This window comes from Hemicordylus capensis, chromosome 2, assembly GCF_027244095.1.
Source record: "Hemicordylus capensis ecotype Gifberg chromosome 2, rHemCap1.1.pri, whole genome shotgun sequence".
NCBI lineage: Eukaryota > Metazoa > Chordata > Lepidosauria > Squamata > Cordylidae > Hemicordylus > Hemicordylus capensis.
This window is the reverse complement of record NC_069658.1, coordinates 117922201-117945247: the sequence shown is the minus strand read 5'-3', so window position 1 is coordinate 117945247 and position 23047 is coordinate 117922201. Positions and strand designations below refer to the sequence as shown.

The 23047-nt window shown below is 42.6% G+C and overlaps 1 long non-coding RNA gene across 3 annotated transcripts in view; it reads left to right on the top strand.

The window, feature by feature from the left end:
• The first annotated feature begins 313 nt into the window (after positions 1-313).
• Positions 314-23047, top strand: part of LOC128345749 (uncharacterized) — a 78814-nt gene continuing 56080 nt past the window's right edge. For all 3 annotated transcript variants that reach the window (XR_008316623.1, XR_008316624.1, XR_008316625.1), the window contains exons 1-2: positions 314-933; positions 3530-3689. This is a non-coding gene — a long non-coding RNA (uncharacterized LOC128345749). The remainder of the gene's footprint in view (positions 934-3529; positions 3690-23047) is intronic.

The window sequence follows — 23047 nt, the reverse complement described above, 5'->3', positions numbered from 1 at the left end:
ACCTTATTAGCTTCTGATGAACTTTCATTAATTAGAAACTTAGATATGGCTTGATTTTGGCCCCTCATTCGAATGTTGCGAATGTGACTTTCTTTAGCTGCATGCTGTTTCATCTCACACACTCCATCATGCAAAACTGAAAAGCCTCTGCTGCATATATTTCACTGGGCTTTCAAAGCATTATCATGCACTTTAGGGTTTAGACAACCAGCAGAACTCCTTTCCCCATTCTTCACAATATTTTTGAATTCGTCTACCTTTTTTTTGCTGGAGGAAGAACAAGCCATGACAACAGACAGCCTGTTCATTTCTAGGGAGAGACTTTTGCAGAATGGGCCACACCTTCACAGGCCTGGCTGCTCTCTGCTCTGTAAGGCCCAGCCTCTTCGTATCACCTGCAGGGGCAAAGGTGAATTTTTGGCTCCAAAAGCAAGCTTCATTTTTGGAGTTGTAGTACCAGAGTGCAATCTGAAGAAGATTGCTTTCTAAAGGCCTGCAACATGAACAGCCTCTTCATTATGTGTTCACTGCAGTCAGTGACTGGCCTACCTCGGTGCTGAAAATATAGAACAAACAGCATTCTTTATAAAGTTGATAAAGAACAGGTACATGTTAATGCTAAATAAAGATCTGTTCTTTGAAATGGAGAATGGATGGCAAGCCTAGTTAGAAAGGAAACATGGTGCTGTGACAAATAAACTGGACAGTGTTTTGAGCTGTCAAGTGAAGAAGGGGCTGAAGGAAAGACTTCCGGAAAGGAGCTCTGAGGAAAAGAAACAGAGACAGAGAGGCCTACCTATGCATCTTTCTCTAAAATGGCCCATGGACTATGTAACAGCCACACAAAGCCAGACTGGAGATTTCTCTCGTGGCCATTTCAAATAGAGCCTGAAGGCTGATTACTTGGATGGAATCAGAGTGCTCCTCCAAATGGTGTGTGTGCTCTATTTTAAATTATATTTCCTTCTTTTACTGTTGTTTTTAAAATCCAGTTCCCTTGGCCCTCTGAATTCATTTGAAAGGGTTCAGATTGGAAGAGGCACCACTAAATTTGAGTTTAGAGACCTTTTTACTGGGATCTTTCATTATTTGCCTTCTGATTTCTTTCACCTTCTGCTTGAGGTTCCAGTACTTTACCAGTGGTGGGGAAAGTGGAGTATCAAATAATTTCCATTAATTTAATCAGATGATAATATGAGATGTTTTTAAAACCTATTTAAGAGAACAGTTTATTTTCATTTGGCCTTGTTTAAAGCACACACAGGACACATTAAAGGTTACCTAGGGAAATGCTTGACTAACAAGCAGGTTGCTGGTTCAAATCCCCGCTGGTACTATATCGGGCAGCAGCAATATAGGAAGATGCCAAAAGATATCAACTCATACTGCACAGGAGGAGGTAATGTAAACCCCTCCTGTATTCTGCCAAAGAAAACCACAGGGCTCTGTGGGTGCCAGGAGTCGAAATCAACTTGACGGCACACTTTACCTTTAAAATATAAGAAATGATAAAACCAAGAGGCTTGAACAACTAGATTGATAACAGAAAGTAGATATATGTAGGCTAAATACATAAATACTCAGAGAGTTACTCCTTTAGTGATGGAGCTACACTGGCTGCCAATAGGTTTCCGGACAAAATACAAAATACAAAGTCCTAGCTATAACTTCTAAAGCTCTAAATGGCTTAGGCCCTGGGTATCTAAGAGAGCATCTTCTTCACTACAAGCTCCACTGCCCATTGAGGTTGTCTGGGGAGGTCCATCGCCAGTTGCTGCCAACTCGTTTGGTGACTACGCGGAGACGGGCCTTCTCAGTCGCTGCCCCAAGATTGTGGAATGCGCTCCCGGCGATCCTCTCCATCTCTGGCAATTTTCAAAAAACATCTGAAAACCCATCTTTTCGCCCAAGCTTTCTCAGCTTCCTAAAATATTTTAGGTTTTAATCTCTGGTTGATTTTAAATTGTTAAATTGTTTTAAGTTTTTTGTATATGTTTTTAATTTGTTTTATGCTATTGCTAACTGCCCAGAGACGAAAGTTTGAGGTGGTGTACAAATTTGATAAATAAAATAAAATAAAATAAATTTATAACACGTATATAAATAAATGTCCACACATAATTAGCTATAAGATTAGCAGAAAAGAAGAAATAAATAAATGTTTTTGTACAGCCTATAAGGATGGTTAATATAAGAATGCCATCCCTGTTTAAGAAATGACATCTGAATTTTATGATGTTGTAAAATAACAGATTTATCAGATTTTATTAATCAGTATTTAAGAAAGTAAATATTCCCCAGATTTCTGAGGAAGAAAAGAATAGATTGAATGCTGAAATGAATCTTTGTCTTATAAAAGCTGATATATTTATTTTATAAGAAACATAATCAGTCTTAAAATAAGTTATATGTGCACGCTGATTGTCCTCCAGTCTCTGCAACAGGTGTTGCGTGGAATTTTTAAAAAGGTGAAAAGGTGTTGTGTGGAATTAAACAAGTTATTCTAGTAACAACCGGTGTTTCCTCTAACAGGGATTCCCAGATGCTGTTGACTACAACACCCAGCATCCCCAGCTGCAATAGCTTTTGCTTGGGTAGTATGGGAGTTGTAGTCAACACCATCTGGGAATCTCTGTTAGAGCGAACACTAATAAGAACTAAATTTTCTATTTTGCTTCCATTAGCCCTACAACTGTACCGAATTTGGTCCAAATTGGTTCCCACTTGCACCTCAAACGTTCACATGTCTGCCATCTTGGATCGGGGTGGATATCATTACAAACTACACCACTAAAATGTCCCTATGTGTCACTCACTACAACTGTACCAAATTAGGTTCAAATTAGTTAGTCCCTAAGTTAGCCCACTTGCACCTCTTGAATTGTGGTGGATGACATCATCACAAACTACCCCATTGAGGGGTCCCTATGTGTGCCTACAACTGTAGCAAATTTGGTTCAAATTGGTTAGCTGGTTCACAAGTTAGCCTACTTGTGCCCAGCATCCCCAGCTGCAATAGACTTTGCTTGGGGATTATTGGCATTGTACTCAACAACATCTCTGTTAGAGAGAACACTGATAAGAACTAATCTACCTATATTCCTTTCACTAGCCCTACAACTGTACTGAATTTGGTCCAAATTGGTTCCCACTTGCACCTCAAACGTTCACACGTCCGCCATCTTGGATTGGGGTGGATGACATCATCACAAACTATGCCGTTGAGGTGTCGCTTTGTGTTGCTCACTACAACTATACCAAATTAGATTCAAATTGGTTAGACAATCCACAAGTTAGCCCACTTGCAGTCCTGGCTTCTCTCTCACATGCACACACATACCATTCATAATTCAGTTGAAGGATACTTTGCTACACTTCAAATGATGATCTCATCTTGTTGATCTCACCTGTTTTACTCCTCGCTCCCCAATTTCCCAGCCAACTGTCTACCTCCATTGTTGTTGTGTTTGTTTTTAAGTAGTAGTCTCCTTATTTGTTTAATATAAATGTGTGTTGTTGTTTTTTAAAGCTGCACAGATACATTGGGAATACAAGGAGGAAGTAGATTTGTGACATCACAATTGCTGATCAACCAGTGCTGTGAACAGCCTGCTTTTGCTGCAAACTGGCAGAACTGGTTTCCTCTAAGCTTCATCCTGTACAAAGAATTATTTACTCTAAACAATGTGGTGAGTAAATTTCTACAATAGCTTGACTGCTTAATATACATCTGGATGCACCTTAAATTTTCATATTAATAATCACCTATTTGGGATGAGTGGAGGAAGTTGAATCCAGCTCACCACTCTCCGAAAGAAAGAAAGAAAGAAAGAAAATAAAAATCCAAGCTCTTGAAAAATAGAACAAATTATAGAGAAATATCAATAAGAATGGTTGTCACAAATCTTCTTACATGTTCCAATATTTTCAAAGGTGACATTTTATTATGCAATATATTAGAAACATGGTAGAGCATGAGAAAAAAGAGCTTTTATTCAATTATTAAAGTTACAGAGCCGGCTTATTTTAAATAATGAAAATATATGTTTTGCTGCGAAAATATATGTAAACAATTTCAAACTGTTTGGTCTTAAACATTAAAATATGTCCCCCGCTTGTACAATATATCTAATTTAAAATGTCTCCTCTTTTTACACATTGAAAAGGTTTCCTCAGTATTTCTGTCACTGGGAAGCATTCAAAACATGATCTCCTACCTGCATGCTGAAGTGCTACATCCTGGGAAGACATCGTGCTTTTTCTCACGTTTGAGTTGGTTCCAGAGAGACTTCTGCATGGCAAATTTGGGGCACACAAAAACTATGATGATAATAACATAATGCCGTTTTCTCTCCAAACAAGAAAGAAAAGACTTGTTTGGGGCCAGAAACAAAGGGATGTCTTTCTTTCAGAGAAAGACATTTTTAAAGGAGATCATACAAGTCTCTTTATCTGGATCCAGTTGATTTATAACCTTGGGCTCAGAGAGTCGTATGGAGGCAGGACTGGAACCCAGATGTCATGTTACTAAGGCTGAATTCCTTTTTCCTCTTCAATTTTGCTTTTATTATCTGTGAGCATCCCTTGATGTATGTTCCTTGAGTGAGCAAAGGAAACCAGCCAGTAGTATATTTCTGCTAAGCATCTACATTCCCCATTTCTTTTGATTAATCGTTTCCTCCTCCCTTTCATTCAGCTTTCCACATACCCTTAAAATAAAACATGCATTTCTGTCTGTATCACAGATACCTATTCCTGCCTGGCCTTCCACTTTAATTTCTGCTCTTTAAGGCAAAAGTGTTACAAGGGGAATTTTTAAAGTGTTGTTATTCTGTCCAGGAAGACTTCCTCTTCACCATCACAAGATGGACGCATGCACATAATATGCTGGCAAAGTCTATATTGTCTACTTTTATTTCATCCATATATGAATTATGACTGGCACAGAAATGTGTTCTGCATTCTGCATCACATGATAAAAGAATGCCATATAAAAGGAAACAATAATAAATTATTTTCTTATAGCTGAAAACTAATTAGCCTTAATTTTCAGATAATTGTTGTAACAAAACCAGTGCAGATTATTTTTTAAAATGGCAGTCTTGAAGAATAAGCCTGCATCCATCATATGTGAATAAAGTTGGCTGTTGGATTACCTCCGTGCCAACATATTCTTGGCAGCGTTTTTTAAAAAAATGTGTTTAACATTTATCGTCTAAGATATCAGTTATACATAGATTTATAGTGATTTTCCATGAGATTTATACAGAGAAACTCTGCCATAGTTCCAAATACCTTCTATGATTACCATGACTGTTACTTTCTTCCATTTTAAAATTTTATTTCCTAGTAATGATAATATTTAATATTTGTCAAATACCCATGGCAGCCAGTTACCATACAGAGAAAAATTAAGTAGACCCAGTCCCTGCTCACAAAGTTATGATCTGTAGACAAATTTAGGAGATGAGAGCTTAAAACAGAAGATGAGGCTTTCTGGTAAATCTCTGCTGTCCTTTTATAAATGTTGTCCTCTTAACAGCATAACCTGGTTTCATGACTAGTCCCTTAGTATTCACACTTCAGAAAAAGTTGACGACTGATGAGTTTTTGTCCCATTTGCTTCCACAGTCAATTTTATGTTTTGTTCTGTAACTTGGCCAATGTTATCATCCATAGAACAAAGCAAGAAAGCTGCTTATTCTTCTCTGTTTCATAAATGACCTTTAAGCTTGGATATTTCTCAATCCTATTTCTTATATGTCCTGACAGCATAATTGAGCCTTTTCTTATTTACTGAAGAATAGTTTTTAATTTAAATAAAGAACTGTCACTTTTCTTGTAACTGGTTACCGTTGCACTGTTCAACAATCAAAACTAAGTGGGGTTTACCACCCGTCTTAGGTATGTGGTTTATGGATGCTGTCAGAATTTATTGTTTCTTTTGTTTCTCTTTCCCATGGAGGTGCCTAAAAATGTCTCTTGGCTAGTACTTGACCACCTCCCCTTTTTGCCATTTTCATGTACCTGCTGCTTGAGTTTTATCAAGTTTCCAAAGAGAGGAACAGAGAGTTTTCAGATAGGGCATTTGTCTACAATTGAATATAAGGTCCTCTACTTCTGTACCATAGCTGGAAACTGACACTTATAATTCAGAAATATGCCTATAAACAGAAGTAAAACACTGAAGATAACAAAATACCAATAATCATGGAGTGTGTTGCTAGGAATATCAATCTACATTCAAACAGGGCTGTAAAGTTTCTCAAAACTTCATCAATGCAGACAAAATATCTGTTAATATTCTGAAGGAATCCCAATGGAAGTTCAGCCCTTTAATCTGTTTCAAATGATCCTGATTCTTGGGAAACATAAGCAGAAAAAAGCAAACATCAGTTTGCTGCATTTGCAAATCAGTGATGTCATTGTGTGACTCATGTCCTAACCAGTTTATTTTTTAAGTTTCACTTCCATCATACACAGTGGATTTAACAAAATATTGTAACAGCACACTCCATCCTGTGTGTACTGGGAGGCATTAATATATGTCTCAGTTCAGCTCTCTTCTATTTCTCTTTGGACTGCCTTTGACATGTCTCGACTATTGCACAATCAGGAGGCCTGCATGTGTTTCTTTACATTTATCAGCCATTGCTCTCCTTTCCTGGGCCTCAACTTGCAAGTCACTTGAGTTCAGCCTGGTAAGGGCCTCCACACTAGTCTGTGTAATGGCTAGCATGGTGCAGTATATACACTCTGAGAACCAGCTGGGAAGGGGAAGGGTAGAAAGGGGACTGGCAATTATTTATGCATTTTATGATAGTCAACTAACTGTGGAGGTGTAATTATAAATCTCTGTCCTTGTTACACAGTTATAATAAATTATGTCAACTACTTGATTCAGTTTGATTAGATAGGTGACCCAAGTATTTTCTAATCAGCTGAATGCTCAAGCCAACATGCAGTTCCTATTAGAATCAAGACATAAGTGTCTGTGTACGATCTTTCCACTGTATTTACGGAAATGACATTGCAGTAAGTAGGATGGTTTGGCATTACCCCACCCCATGTTATGATGGCCTGTGTTGCTGTGTGGGTGTAAGCTGAGGCGGAGGAAGACAGTTAAACTGTAGTGCTATCGCTAGGCTAGAGAAAAGGCCTTTCTGTATTATTTGACATAAACTTCTAAAAGCTACATAATTGTCATCTTGTTTTCAGAACACTTAAAACAAAAAGTAGAACAAAGAAGCACAGATTTGTTCTTTTTTTCTTCCTTACTACTTTCAACAGAAAATGGGCTCACTCTGGAAACCTTTTTAAAAATAAACAAACATATATCCCTTGCTGCAAAAGCATTATGAAGTCAGATTTGCACAATAATCAGATTTGTGTATTGTGTCAATTTTGTAAACAAGAGTTACTATTCAAATTTCTTAATGTAATTAAGAAATCTGTTATAACTGAAAACTATTCTATTCTAACACAAGTTTAAAAACAACAAAAAAGTCAAGGCAATATGTGACCTTTCACACCCACATGTTAAAATCCTTAAAGTATTTTTTTTATTGCTGCTCATGGTAAATACGGCCATTTCCCATAAGCATCCCTTGCATAATTTTTTTCTATTGCATTTTGAAATAGCTTCTTGGTTGTGCAGGTAGCTTGGTTGTTTTGCCACTACTCATCCTATAGACTTTAGCTGCTGTTCATGGTGAACAGGTCAGATCACCTATTAATTTCAAGCAGAAAGTAATCACCATGTGTATAGCAAAAATAGGATCAACACAAGCAGGACAATAGTGTGATCAGCCCATGGTCTTGTCATTCAGAATCTATTTATCTGGTTCGTGATCCATTGAATCCATTAGAATGGGTTCTGCGCCTGCATGGAAGCATCTCAGTGTTGAGTTCCACAGCTCCTTTTCGGAGCCTGAGCCTCGCCCCACATGACCACATGGCTATTTAAGGCAGGAGAAAACGCAGGCACCTCAGTTCCTTTGCGGCCGCCATAGAGATCGCTCACTCAATTTCTGTGGCTCCTTCGTGTTGATTACTTATTGCTAGAGTTCTACTATTACCTACTTGGTTTTGACTCGGGCTGTTTTCTGATTACACTTGGCTTTGTGGTTTGGACTGACTGTTATTGGGTTTTTGACTTGGACCGTTACTGTTTTTGCCTCCTGTTACTGATTCCATTTGATGAACGATCAGACTGATATCTGGCTATTTGACCACGGACTGTTTGGGAGTGAGTACTATGGATACCCCCAAAGGGAAGAAAACCTTTATGCCCTGCACTAAGTGCAAGGTGAAATTGCCCTCACAAAAAGGCCATAATTTATGTTTGCTGTGTTTGGGGGAGGCCCACGTTACTTTGGCCTGCAAAATTTGTCAGTCCTTCTCGAGGCAGACAAGGAAAAATCGGGAACTTCGTTTAAGGGCAGCAATTTATGATGATGTCTTGGCTGCGCCCTTCTCGTCGAAATCACTTCAGGCACATGGCTTGAGGGTCCTGGGTTCGGCCCACTCTAAAACCACTATACCCTCCATGAAAACCCCTAAGCCCATAAAGAGGCTGGGTGACAAAATGGTGACTGCTGACGAGCCTGCTAGGAAAACGTGGAAACTAGCATCATTGGATTCAATCTGCTCAGGATGTCGTCTTCGTTTCGGCATCAACAGCACCACCGATGTCGGGAATTGACTCTGGAACCTTCAATACCGAAGACTCCGCTTCGCTCAGCATTGAGAGTGACTTTGGTGCAGAGAGATGCTTTGATGTCAAGCCAACAAGTAAAAACATCTTTGACATCGAAGTAACGGGTGTCCTTGATATCGACTTCGGCGTCGATGGAAACAACTAAGCCGTTTTCAACAGAGAATCAACTCACGACATCGATTGCGTCGACAGTATAGGCCACACCAGCATCGACGCGCTCGATACCGACCACTCGAGACCTATTGCCAGCACCAACCCCTATCTGATTCCCTTTGACATTGAGGGATGGGAAACAGCCTTCAACCTTGAACACTCTGCCAAACATTACCACTGTGGCCCCTAGGTTCCGAGCTCCTATGACATTTACTCTGGAGGAGGCTGACATCTTGGACACTGAGGCACCACCCTTGGATCCTCTTCTTGGATTCAGCAATGATCCCTCTACATTTCATGGATTTCCATGCTCCAAGGATGATGCAGCGCATGTTACCAACGCTGTGCCTCGGATGCTGACTGCTGCTCAGTTTGCCACAACTACACCGTGGCACACTTGCGGCTTCAGCCACACTGTGTCTCTGTCAAGAGAGATGGCTCTGCCAGGCACCACCTCGCCAGGTGCAACCTATGACTTCCAGGAGGATCGCGCTTGGAGACATGGAGTCTCCACAATCGAAAGGCCTTGGGGCACCCCTTCTGCGCTTCCCATCCACCCTCTCTCGTCAGGTGATGCTCTGCCAGGTCCTGAGAAAGTGCATACCAATGCGTCGACTCAAACTCTCCTTCCTACTTCCACTAAACATACTCAGACTACGTTGAAACACTTTACCATGACAGCGGCACAGACTGAACCCCTATCAGCATCTGTTCCTCCGCCTCTAGCGTCACCAAGGGCAGCCCCATCATCCCATTGTCTTTCTGACCATGATCCTGAGAATAGGCACCATGGCTCTTCCAACTTTGAGTCGGATTCTGAAACAGTGGAAGCTGACCTGTCTCCAGCTGTAGCCACACTGGCTCATGTTTCACCGACAGAAGAACTGAAAGCGTATCACTCTCATATGAAACAAATGGCCTCTACATTAGGAATGGATCTTTCTTCTCAACTGAAAACCATCTACGATCCACTTTACAATTTTATGGCACGTTCTCAATCTGCTCAACCAGTTGCTCTGCCTTTACTACCCATCATCTCTAATGTGGCCAGTGCACATGGCAGGTTCCCCATATGTCTATGCCTACTTCAAAACAGCTAGAGGGCCTCTATCGAGTGCAGGAGCAGGATAATACATACCTGTTTAAGCATTTGGTACCAAATTCACTGGTCATCGATTGTGCGACCACCTCCAGATCCAGAAGGAGACACACCACTCCTGCGGATAAAGAGGGCAGGAAGTTGGACGTGTTGGGGAGGAAGCTATACTCGTCTTTCTGTCAAAGTGGCTAATTATTCCGCACTCATGGCAAAGTACAGCTACTGCATCTGGGAATACCTGGAGAAGGACTTAGATACACTATCTCCAAAGGAACTGAAAATTAGATGCCGAAAAATGCTGCAAAAGGCAGGTGACCTTACCTGTCAACAACTGAGCACGGCAAAGCATTTGGCAGAGTCAGAATCTCTATCCATCACTACAGCCATTACCCTGTGTCGTCATGTGTGGTTAAGATCAGCTGCCCTTCAACAAGATATGAAAGACAAAATAGAAGGTCTGCCATTTGATGGTAAAGGACTTTTTTTTCAGAGGACACAGATGCCACAATGGAGAAGATGAAGAAATCAAAGTTCACGGCCAAAACTTTCACGGCTTCTGCTTCAGCATCGAAATCCTATGGTGGAAAGCAGAGGTCTTTTCATCATCCCTGTTCCACATATAGGTAGCAGGACCGGCGGGACTACTGCACGTCATATCAACCCTTCAATAAACATCCTGCGCAACAGAGGGGCAAATTTACTTCAAGCCAATGCAACAGACAGATGGAGGGGAACAATTAGCGGCTTTGAGGTTCAAGACAGCCCACTGCAACTACCTGGGATGCACCTTTGCTCTCCCTCCCAGAACATCAGGGAGGACATGGTTCCGGCATACAGCATCTCGCAGCCAGCCCCACTAGCCACCAACTCCATCAGGTTGGTGAGTCATGCGCAAGCATGGCGCCACATAACATCGGATCGGTGGGTTTTGAAGATTATCACATCAGGCTACACGGTATTATTCAAGACTCGCCCTTCGTTCAGGGGAATACACTTCACAAAAGCAATGCTGGCCTTGCTTTAGGAGATCCAAGAACTCCTGCACAAGAAAGTAATAGTCCCAGTGCGATGGGCACAGCGACGGGAGGGCTTATTTCCAAATCCCGAAGAAGGATGGCGGGATTCAACCAATTATGGACTTAAGACATCTGAACAAGTTCATCCATGTGAAAAAGTATTGGATGACAATGCTACAAGACATCCTACCGCTTCTACATCAGGGACGGTGGCTTGTGACGTTGGATTTAAAGGATGTCTATTTTCACATAGGAATCCAACCATCCTGCCAGAGGTATCTGAGGTCCACTGTAGGGGCCGTGATTTACCAATACCAAGTTCTGTCTTTCGGACTCTGCATTGTATCTGCTCCAGGACCTCGGAATACAGGTCAACTGGTAAAAGTCCAGACTGACACCAGTGTCCACCATATTGTACATTGGAGTGGTGCTGGATGCTGCACCAGGGGAAAGCATTTCTACCGGAGGATCGTTACCAGGCCATCACACTACTGGTGCGGCAGTTTCAAACCACTCCTTTACAAGTGGCACATCAAAGCCAATGTCTGTTAGACCTGATGGCCTCTTGCAAGTCACAGCTGTGGTTCCAGTTTTCCTTCAATCTGCTCAGGGACAGCCCCGCGGACCGACTGCTCATGCCTGTGCCGATCCTTTGCTCACTGTCCTGGTGGACGCAGAAGTCCAACCTTCTTGGAGGAGTGCAATTTCAGGCTCAACCTCCATCAGTATGGGTCATGACGGATGCCTTGCTCCAAGGATGGGACAAGAATTACAATGCTACCACGACACAAGGTCTCTGGACCCACAGTCAACGCCAACTGCACATAAATTTTCTAGAGCTGTTGGCAGTTTTTCAGTCAATGAAGTCCTTCCTTCTGATGCTGCAGGAGCGGGTTGTTCAGCTGCAACTGGACAGCACTACTGCCATCACCTACCTGAACAGACAAGGGGGAACTGTCTCCAGGACACTCTGTGCACTGAACATTCAGATTTGGCATTGGTGTATCAGGAACAGTATTACCACTATGGCAATCCACATCAAGGGAATGGACAATGTGCTGTGGGCAATGTGACGTGGGCAGTGTTATGTGGGCAATCCACATCAAGGGAATGGCGGATGACCTCAGCCACTCGTTCACAATGGAAACCCAACATGAGTGGGAACTGAACAATGTTTACCTTCAGAGAATCTTTGAACTCTGGGGTAACCCAGAGGTCAACTTCTTTGCAAAGTGCAAGCTGTTCTGCTCCAGAGTGGGACACAATCCACGTTCATTGGGGAAAACTTTCCAGCTGGACTGGTCACTCCATTGGACTTGTATGTTTCCCCCCTTACCGCTCGTGAACAGGGTAGTAGCACGACTCCTGGACAGCCATGTGAAGTGAATTTTGATCACACCTTGGTGACCACGCCAAGCGTGGTTTCCTCATTTACACAAACTGACTTCTCACATCTTCCAAAGACTGCCGAACTGTCCAGATCTACTGATTCAAGAGGGTGGACTGGTTCTACACCCTGAAGTTCTCACACTGCAACTGACAGCATGGAGGATCGACTGCTGAAAAGGATCCTGCTGAATGAGTGTAAACCATCTACAAGAAAAAAAATTACGCCAGTAAGTGGAGGAGATTTACTGCCTACACTAGGGGTCATGGGTTCCATCCTAAAGCAGCTAACATCTGGGACATCTTGCTCTATCTGATGACCCTGAAGACATCTAAGCTCTCCAATGTGTCCATAAGAGTCCACCTTGCTGCCCTGTCATCCAGGGTACATATGTAACCTTTGTGGATGTGCCATGGGCTCATAATGACAGGAATGTGCCATAGGCTCATACATTATTTCCTCTCCTCTTACATTCCAAGACAAACCATTGTCGATGTAATATTTGATCCCTCAAATTTGTTTTGTGTTTGTCCTTCAAATTAGGATTGAAAACTGAGCTCCAAAACATGGTTGCCAATCTTGATTGTGAGGGCAAGTGCAAGCCACAACCTGCTAGTTCATATAACAGAAAATTGTGGTTTCCCTGAACTAGGAAGTAGCTATTTGATTCTATGTCAGGGGAGGAGGGCCTGTGTGAGCTCCTGTGGCACATTCTCCAAACCATGGTTTGGATTATTGGAACATTACATGAGAACCTAAACCATCATCAGATGAATTGAGTTTCCACTGTGAACATTTTCACTTTCTTCTGTATTTTTCTGTTAGTTACAAATTTTCAAAAACAAGTCGAAAATGTTCCATGTGAAGATATTATACAGAATTGAACATCTTTGTAGGAGGTATTCTGGCGATCTGTTTTTAACATATGTCTGGCCTCAGTTATCTGACAACAAATAGAGAAATTGGCACACAGCATATAATTCTGTGTGTCACTCCAAAGGACAGTTAGAGTATATTTGTACCTTCAAATGGAATTCACTCCTCTTCCATTGCTAATTGACATTAAAAACAGAACTGGTATTCATTTGAGAAACCATAAGGTTGTTCATATGACCACAATATTCCCTCACATGATTCTTGCTGCTACCAGCCCTGCTGCACCATGCGCCCTAGTGCTCCTGGAGTGGTGAGGGAGACAGGGGAAACCCTGCTGCATCCTCCAGTATCCCACAATGTATTGCATAAGGAGTGTGGTGCCTTGGGGGAATTCTGTGCTGCCGGGCTGCTCCTTCCACGCAGCTCTTTGGAAGCTCAAACTGCCAGCAGTCCAAGTTCCACATGACGGGGCCATGAGGTAGGAGGGCACACACACTTTTAGACTGGGTACAAAACCAGGGCTCCCTGGTTGTTCTCACAACCGGCTCTACCCAGCAATGCTAGCTTGGGTAGGGCTGATCACAAAAATGCCCTCCATGTGTAATTTGGTGTTCCAGCATTGTGAATGCTTATGATATGCAGTTTCATATTAGCCAGGGGGTGTTCCTTCAAACCACACCCACCAGACAGCCATTTCTGATAAATAAGTTTTCCCTTATCTCTTGGATTATTGCTATGATTATTACCTGAAGGAGTAATCATATGACATATGATTGGGAGGAGAGCTGGTCTATAGGAGGAGAGCTGGTCTTGTGGTAGCAAGCATGACTTGTCCCCATAGCTAAGCAGGGTCTGCCCTGGTTGCATTTGAATGAGAGACTTGATGCGTGAGCACTGCAAAATATTCCCCTCAGGGGATGAAGCTGCTCTAGGAAGAGCAGAAGGTTTCAAGTTCCCTCCCTGGCTTCTCCAAGATAGGGCTGAAAGAGATTCCTTCCTGCAACCTTGGGGAAGCCGCTGCCAGTCTGTGAAGAAAATACTGAGCTAGATAGACCAATGGTCTGACTCAGTATATGGCAGTTTCCTATGTTCCTATGACATATGCCACCATGTTTTCAATTGGAAAGTTGTTTTTAAGCTTGTGAAAAGTACACTAGTGTTGTAATCTAAACAATATAATCCTGCTGAACAACTTCTGCAACTATCACTATACTTTAGAGGTAAAAACATATTTGCCTGGCTCTGTTTTAAAGAACATGCAGTACTGATGAACAGCAAGAGAACAAAGAAAGACAATCCTGTATCTTGTTTTAACACTGATATGATTGTGAGTTTCACTGTATTGAGTACTGAGAATGGGTAAATGAGTGTGCATGGATTTTCTTTAAAATGAACCCGAATCAGGGGCAGAGCCACCATTGGGTCAATGGGTTCAAAGAACCCGGGCCGCTGACCAATCAGGGGCTGCGAGAGCGGCCCCAACACGCCCCCCGCGTCTGACGTCAGACGCGGAGGTGGTAGTTTAGCTCCTGAGCGGGAGCTGCGCAGCCCCTTGGGGAGCTAAACTAAGGCTGGAGGTGCGTTTGCAGAGCCAGCCAGGAGCGGCTCTTCCCTGCAAAGGCAGGGAAGAGTCGCTCCTGGCTGCGCGCTGCGAACACAGCGCCAGCCGAACTAGCTCCTGAAGGGTCTGGCTACGCCTCTGAACCGAATGTTCCTGAATGACTGGGGATATTTTCTTTACAGTCTGAAATCTCTCTCCAACCTTTAGAAAGTGATAGCCTGAAGCTAGAGGGGATGGTATAGAAAGAATTAGAGCCAGAGTTTAGAAAGAATCAGCATAATCAGTGGGACTGATGGGAATCCTCACTGTCATTTTGGGAGTCTCAGATAGGATCAACAGTTTTGCGGACTGGTTTTAGGAGTTTGCTTGCTTCCAATACATTCTGCTTGTCTGCTTGAGCAGACTGCTGCAGGCCTCCACTTCTCTGGTAACTGTTCGGAACTCTTAGCCACAAGAAAATTAACATTTCTGTTCAATAAATGGATCCCAAGGATTTTTTTTTAATATTATAGTATTTATATTGCTAAAATGTTTATTAGTAACTGGAAGAAAATGTGTCTGGTTTTCTTGTGATGCTGAGTTCTTTTAGAGATTCCATTTCAAAGATGTGTTAAAAACAAAATCCTGGAAACAAAAATGTGCTACCTGCTGTATTTGGATTAAGATATCAAGCATAAACCTAAAGAGGCAAAACACATATCACTTTGTCCACATTCAGGAGATTAGATATATGTGATGAGTGGCACCCTACTTGTCAGCCCGAGACACTGCTACTGAGGGGATACCCAAAACTAGAGAGGTTGACAACCATATACTTATGTGAATGAATATCACTGAGAAATGTGTATTTTATATGTACTTCCCTTTATCTAGCCTTTGCTGCCACCACCAAGCTCTTTCTGTTTGGGTTTTTATCCTGACAACCCCTAGTAGAGTAGCTGAGGGCTGCGTGAGAAGAAAATCTATGGCACTGGACACAAGATGAACTTTTAAATAAAACAAAAACAAGTGTATTTATGTACAGGCAGCTTAAAGATTTCTCTCGGCCAAAGCAGGGCTCCACACTCATAATGGTTTCTATAAAAACAACAAGAGTTGCCACAGTGTATATATTGTATGAAGTAAGATTTATGACACAATGGCAGACGTCACCCACTGGCAGATGTTCTAGTCAGTGTACATGGACAGATGGATGAACAATATTACTTAGGTAGCTGCAGCTGGATTGCCTATCACCTATAAACACAGATCTTGTCCTATTTAGTCCCTCCCTGGAACCCTACCAGTCCCAGCACAAACCCTATCTCTCTAGACTAGAAAGCCTCTTTCTAGCCCTCTCCATCCCTATCTCCAGTCTTCTGTTCTTACAGTTAGTTTAACTGCCAATCTCTGTTCCATTCTAAAGTCCCTCCCTTAGGAATCCCACCTGGAGGGTAGTTCCTTGGTCTTTAAAAGGTGATTGACAAGACTGGAGCTGCTGCCAACCATCACAATATACATCAAATAATATATAACTAGTGGACCCGAGTGCAGAGCATCTTCGCCCCTAGTTGGACCCTACCGTTTTCTCCCGCTCGCCCACCTGTCAGCTGCCCCCAGCCATCCGGCCAGCCACCTCCTCCTCCAGTCGACCGGCGCGGCTCTGTTGGCTGGCCGCCTCCTCCCGCTGGTTCAGCTCTACCGGCCAGCCTCCTCCTCCCACCAGCCCGTTTTCTCCTGCTTGCTCCTACTCCAGTCAGCCGCCTGCTCCCTCCGGCCAGCCACCTGTTCCCACCAGCTCAGCTCCGCCGGCCGGCCACCTCCTCCCGCTGGCGCGGCTCCACTGCTGGCCTTCTCCTCCCACCGGCCCACTGCCTCTGCCCGCTGGTGTAATTCCACCGGCCACCATTGCTATTTTCTGTCCTGCTCGTGAACTCTTGCAACATTTCCTGCACACATTAGAACCAGCACGTCTTGGAGAAATAAGTATATAGATTGAGTATTTGGAATCATTCGGATACATGATTTAGAAAATGAGATGGAGCGTAGAAGATGAATCAGTAGTCCCATGTCTTTTATCTTGTGTTTCCTTCACTCCCCAACTGCTTTAAAAAATGTTAAAATGTTTATCCCGTTTAAATATATTAAATATAATGCTGTGGGTGAAGCATGGCTACACACAAACTGCTAAGAGCATTAAAAAATACACTCAGCTGAAGTCCTACTGAAATTTAGTAGTCCTTTACAGTAAGTCCTGAGTAGTACTATTAAGAAAATAGGGCTCCAGTTTACAATCATGAGATTTTTCAATACCAATTTTTCAGAATGGAAGTCAGGAAAATACTCTTGTGATGGCCACACTGCTACAACTGCCATCATCAGCATTGCATACTTCATTCATATTCATTCCAAGATATATGTGTTGCAATCCAAAGGTCTTGTATAAGGGGAAGTCATTTCCCCTTGTTCAAGGTGACTCTCTATTTCCTACTAATTCCTCACTACTGCTGTGGCCACCTGTATCACATGTAGGTTCCCAGGAGTAGCTTTTTGAGGGATTTGATGATGACGACAGATATTTATATATTGTTTTTCAACAGAAGTTCCCAAAGTGGTTTACATAGGGAAATAAAAATAAATAAAGATTCGGGGAGCATCAGTGGGAAGGAGGGACAAGAAAGCCCCTTTGTGGAAGAAGAATTCTGCTTCTCCTTCTTTGGATCCAAGCCATGGACTAATGTTTACTTTCTTAAACATCCAGATTAACAGTAGATGTTGGCTGAAATCCAGACTAAGGAAGCATCAGTGCTCCTCGCAAAGCAGTTGCTGCTACTGTGCTGCAGACCAGGGTGGATAAAAATCAATGATTTTTTTTTTTAAATCAGATTTTTTAATTCAAATCAGATTTTTTAATTCAAATCAGATTTTTTTTATTTAAATCAGATTTTTAAAATAAAATGTTTTTTGAGGGGAAAATCTATCTAAAGATAGTTTTCTATTTAAGATACATTATAGTCCAAAGATTATTCATCATGAAATAAGGATTAGTTTTTAATTATGTAGCATGAGATTGTATACTGTATATGCAATGTTTAAATTTTTTGGTAAATGTATTCCATTAATCTGTTCACAATGTCATGCTCTTCCAGAGGTTTCTGTAAGATTATTTTGGGCAATTTTTCTATCTAGAAGAGGACCAAAAATGAAACCATCATCTGGTTGTAAATGTTAAGATTATACCAGCAAGAATGAGACTTTATGTAAAAAACCATGATTTAAATCTATTCTTACTGACTAGTGATTTAAATCATGATTTAAATCAAATCTACCCTACTGCAGACTAATTCAGCTTTGCTGTTTGGGCGGGGGGGGGCCTCCCCCGCACAACCCAGTGACCTATTTCCTCAGGGACCTACTTCCAGGTCACAGGGAGCACTTCGAAGGTCAGGGTAAATTGGCAAAAATTACACATCAGGGCTTCATGAAAAACGCTGGTGTTTTCTTAGTTAGGATGTGAGTCGTTATCCTTATATTTGATTAGCTGTGTTAGTCAAATGTTGTAAAGTACTAAAGAAATAGGTAGCACTCAGAGACTAATTGAAGAGATTATGTGATGATTTAACGTTGCATAAGTTTTCATGGGTGACAATGCACATCGTCAGATGTTGGTCTGGTTTTCTACAAAAACACAGTAAGCACAGGCCTGGTTCAGAAGAATGCAAGCTGCAATGCATGATCAGGGCAAGACTGCACTCAGAGTATGCCTGTCCTGATGGCACTGAAAGACGTCCTAATACACTGTTGGGACATCCTTTAATTTCATGAGATGAGCATTCATCCCAATCGTCACTCTACGAGGCTATTCCCACAATCAGGTGAAGCCTAGCCCAATTTCGCCTGACCGTGAGAACCACCGGGCTCACAGGCGAGCCTGGTGGCCTCCAAGTGGTTAACCCACTTAAGTAACCCTCCCCTAAGCCCAGGTTAGCGGAGTGAGTGCTCCGCTAACCCAGGCTCTATGATCATGAGTAGAGCTTTGCGCCGTGGCAACTCACGAGTAGACCCCCGACCGGGAGGCTTAAAAACAGCTTCCTGGCTCGGGGGTCTATCCAGCATGCCCTGCACACTTGCGCAGGGCATGCTGGAGCTTCCAGGGGCCGCGTGGCCCCTGATCCCCCCAGCCCCCACCAGCTCCGTAACAGAGCTGGCAGTCATGTGGGCAGCTGGTTCGGCTGCCCGGAGCAGACTGACTGCTCGTCTGTGGGGAGAGCGGGCTTAGCCCGCTCTCCCCGTAAACCCCTCCAGGCTCTTCTCACTGATCGTGAGAAGAGCCTGTACATGTGCTACAGAACTCTGTTTAAACAGAGTTTTTCAGTGCATGAGGAAGGGTGATTCAGATCAATGTCCCTCTTGTGTGATTAAATGATCTCCCAATAGTGCATCAGGATGTCCTGTAGGGATATCAGGGTGGGTGCATTCTTACCGTGTCCCCACTCTCAGCTTGTGAGCTGACAGACATTTGAACATACAGTACGGAAACATCCCAGGACTCTTCAAGGGACAGGGGTTAAAATATGTCAAGTGTAATTCTTATAGTATGATAGAAAACCATTATGTCTGTTCTCACTCACAGCCAAAATTGGGCTAAGGAAGCCAAGCCAGGTCTTGCCTGCTCCAAAGAACCACCAGGATTGCGCTTGATCCCAAAGTGGCGCCTTGCTGGCAAACCCATCAAAGAGGCTCACCTCCTAAATGAGGTTAAGGGAGCGAGTGCTTCCTCAGCCCCATTTCCCTGCCCTTGTGCAGTGCTGGCTGCTTTTCGCTAGTGCTGTAACACTGATGGGCGTCTGCCCGTCGCTGTGGGGAGCTCGGGGGGGGAGGGAGGACAACTCATCCCAATATCCATGCTGCTAGTTGAAGTAGGGGATCACACGCACTGACCCTCCCAGACTGGCAGCCGGATTGTCTGTAGGGAAGGCGAACTTTTGCTGCCTTCCTCGCTGCCCAGCCCTTCTCATTGATCATGAGAAAGATCTATTATCTCTTTCATCCTTGTTTAATGCTGTTAACTTTCTAATAAATTCCTGTTCTGTTATTTTCTGTTTTATATTATTTCCAGAGTAGATCTTTTTAAATACAAACATTCTGACACTGTGACCCTGTATGTTGAACTTCTTCCTGGCACTCTTACTTCTGATATCACATAAGTGTCCACTCAGTCTTTGTCTAAGGGACAAACCTGTTTGCTCTAAACAGACAGCTGATGGACATCTTAATACATATTAAATATACCACATTCACTTATATACATGTGTATGAGCATTGTATACGGTAGATTAGGTCTTCACAGAATCATTTTTGTTCATCAAAATGTACGTGGATTTGTTATATGGTCTGGTGCCATGTCTTGATGGAATGGGGTTGTTGTTGGTTAGCAGGAGCTGCAGATTAGATAGTTGTCTGTATGATGCATGTAGGTAGGAGTAGCAATCAATGGGTTTCCTTTAAAGCATGGTTTGAGGGTGACCACCTGTTAAACCAGGCCTGCCCAACATAAGACCCAGGAGCCAGATCTGGCCCATGAAGACTTTTTTGCTGGCTTGTGGGAAGGAATATCCTGCAACAAGAGCACCCTAGGAAGACAAATGGTCAATCACCCTTTGGGTCAGCTCCATGGGCGTAGCATCCAATGGACAAGGGGGGACAAATGTCCCTGGTTCTGGAGGGCCAGGGGGCCCACAGGCAGAGGTCTCCTGCTTCCTGGGGAGCCTCTCAGTGATCTGGGGGCCCAACCCACTGCTGTTGCTGCCCCACCGCTGATGCCCGCTGCCCTGCCGACATTTCTCATTTTCATCACCGGGAGTGGGGGGTCAGCCGAGCGGAGCAGGCCACCCACCCCCCCGTGGTGGCAGCGTGTCATAAATCTGTCAGGCTAGCAGATAGAGTGTAAAACAGGCAGGCAGAAGTATAAAAGCAAAGTCTTACAGAAAGGAATTCTCCAAACCAGGGCCAGTCCAAGTCAATCCAACCAATTCAACAGAGTCGAAAGCGAAATCCATGGGCAAGGTCAACACAGTCCAGGGTCCAAACACGGTCAAGGCAATACACGAAAACAGCCGATTTAGCTCACAGGAAATTGATGTTGCTATCAGCAGGGTAGCTGTGGTACAGTCATCTTAAATAGGCTGACCCCCAGTACTGTTAATCAAGAGTTCCCTTGCACCCTTAACCCTGACTAAGTGGTGGGCTCCCTAAATGGGTTTACCACCATGCCACTGCCAGAAGCTGCTTGCCTCGAAAATTTGGGAATTTTCGAGTATGTAACTAGAAAATTTTATCCCAGATCAGCCATAAACAGATTAGCGTGTTACAGTACCATGAGTTTGAAGGTAAACTTTATCACAGAAAGCAAAATAATTTTGAGTGAGCAGTTACATTAATGTAAATACAGTACAAGAGGCATGCACACATATGTTAGTAGTATCAATGAGTGTGCAAATTACATCAAGCAGCAATTCATAGCAGTTTTCAGTTTTCTTGTGCAAAATTATTGAATGTAAGACGTTTTTCACTATTTGTTCAGGAAAGAGGTTTTCTGAACAAATAGCTGAAACACTTTCAGCATGGGGAGCTGGGGTTAAGAAGAGGATGGCTCTCTAGATTGAGCCTGAGAGAAAACTGAGTTATGTAATAAAATGTTTAATATTTGTCTTGTAATCAGTGTGTTTGAAATACAGGAAGGATACTTATTCTCCTATTTATTTATCCTGCTAAATCTTAAGAGTGTTTCTCTGAGATTACATATTTCTTTTTCTGGGCATCCAGCATAACACAATTTATGCTGCAATGTAGCTAACAAATTATTTAGTGAAAAAAACAATCAGGATGGCATATACTCTGTGGTGTGTGTGTTTTTAAAAATGAAATTTTGCTCCAATCAGTTTGCATACATTTGCATATTTTGCTTACTTTACCGTTTCAGCTAGTTATGGGGAGGAGTTAAGACAGAGGAAGCCCTCCTTCCTGTTTATTACATAAAATGTGAATTGCTCATAACAGTGGTTTTTTGTTTGTTTGTTATTTATTTACAATGGGTGAGCTGCGGTGTCTTCACTGAAAAACAACAGTTCAGCTTTTTTGTCACATGAAATGAACATTAGATAAATGATGCCAAATTAGTAGGTTATATAAAGAAAACACATACTGAGATGCAAGCCTGCCTAGAAATCACATTTTGTGCCTCAAAGAAAAAATCTGTCTCCTAGTCCCATGGGGGTTGGTGGGGATGACTGTATTTAGTAAATAGTAATCTACACACGTTCATAAATACTCTCTACCCTAAGGTAACTTGCAAATGCTGGAAGCAAATACAAAATCTGAGTTTATAACTCAGAGATTGTAAAAAAACTCTGAGATTGTAAAATCTGAGTTTTGTAAAAGAAGTTACCAGGGACAGAGACAGAAATAGGTAAAAATATTGCTTTTCTCCCACACTATCTTTCAACAAATGCCGCCTGTTTAGAGTGAACATGATGGGCTTCATTGTGAGAAGTTCAGAGTCCCTTCTGAAGGGAATGTACTGTACATGAGCTCTACACAAGTTGTCTGTGCTCTTCCCCTTTCCTAATTGGTATACTGGCCCCACCTCCAGTCTTTATGTGGATTTATATCATTCCAGTCAGCTGGTTTTTTGTTAAAGAGTGATTGTAAAGAGTTAAACTGTTTCCATATGTCTGCATGTTAATAGGTTTTGTAGCCTTTGGCAGCCTCAGCTGCAGCTGCTACCTGTGTGTTCAACTTTGTGTGTGTGTATGTGCGTATGCAGTAACATTTGAACTGTAGTCAGATTGTGTAAATGAAACTGTTATGCCTTTGTTGGGGAAGATTTTAATTCTGAGCAATTATACCCCCCCCCTCATTTATTCTGTTCTCTAGAGTTAAATGTGGCGCATGTCGAACAATATACAACAGAAAAGAATGCAAATAAACTTTAGCCTACATAGCCCAGCAAAGCATTTAGCCGCCCACTTGCAAAATACTTAACTCTTGTACACATGATACACAAAGAATGCGAGCTACTTTCACCAATCCCTTCAGACACACACGCACCCTAGCACACAAACACAAAACCTGATCCTTGTCTTTATATCTGTGAGGTTGGAGTTCTTGCTAATAAAGGAGCTTTTCCCATGATGCAGTGTGATAAGGATTGGCCTACATGTAGCCCAGCAAGCCACTGCTGATGTTTTCTTGATTA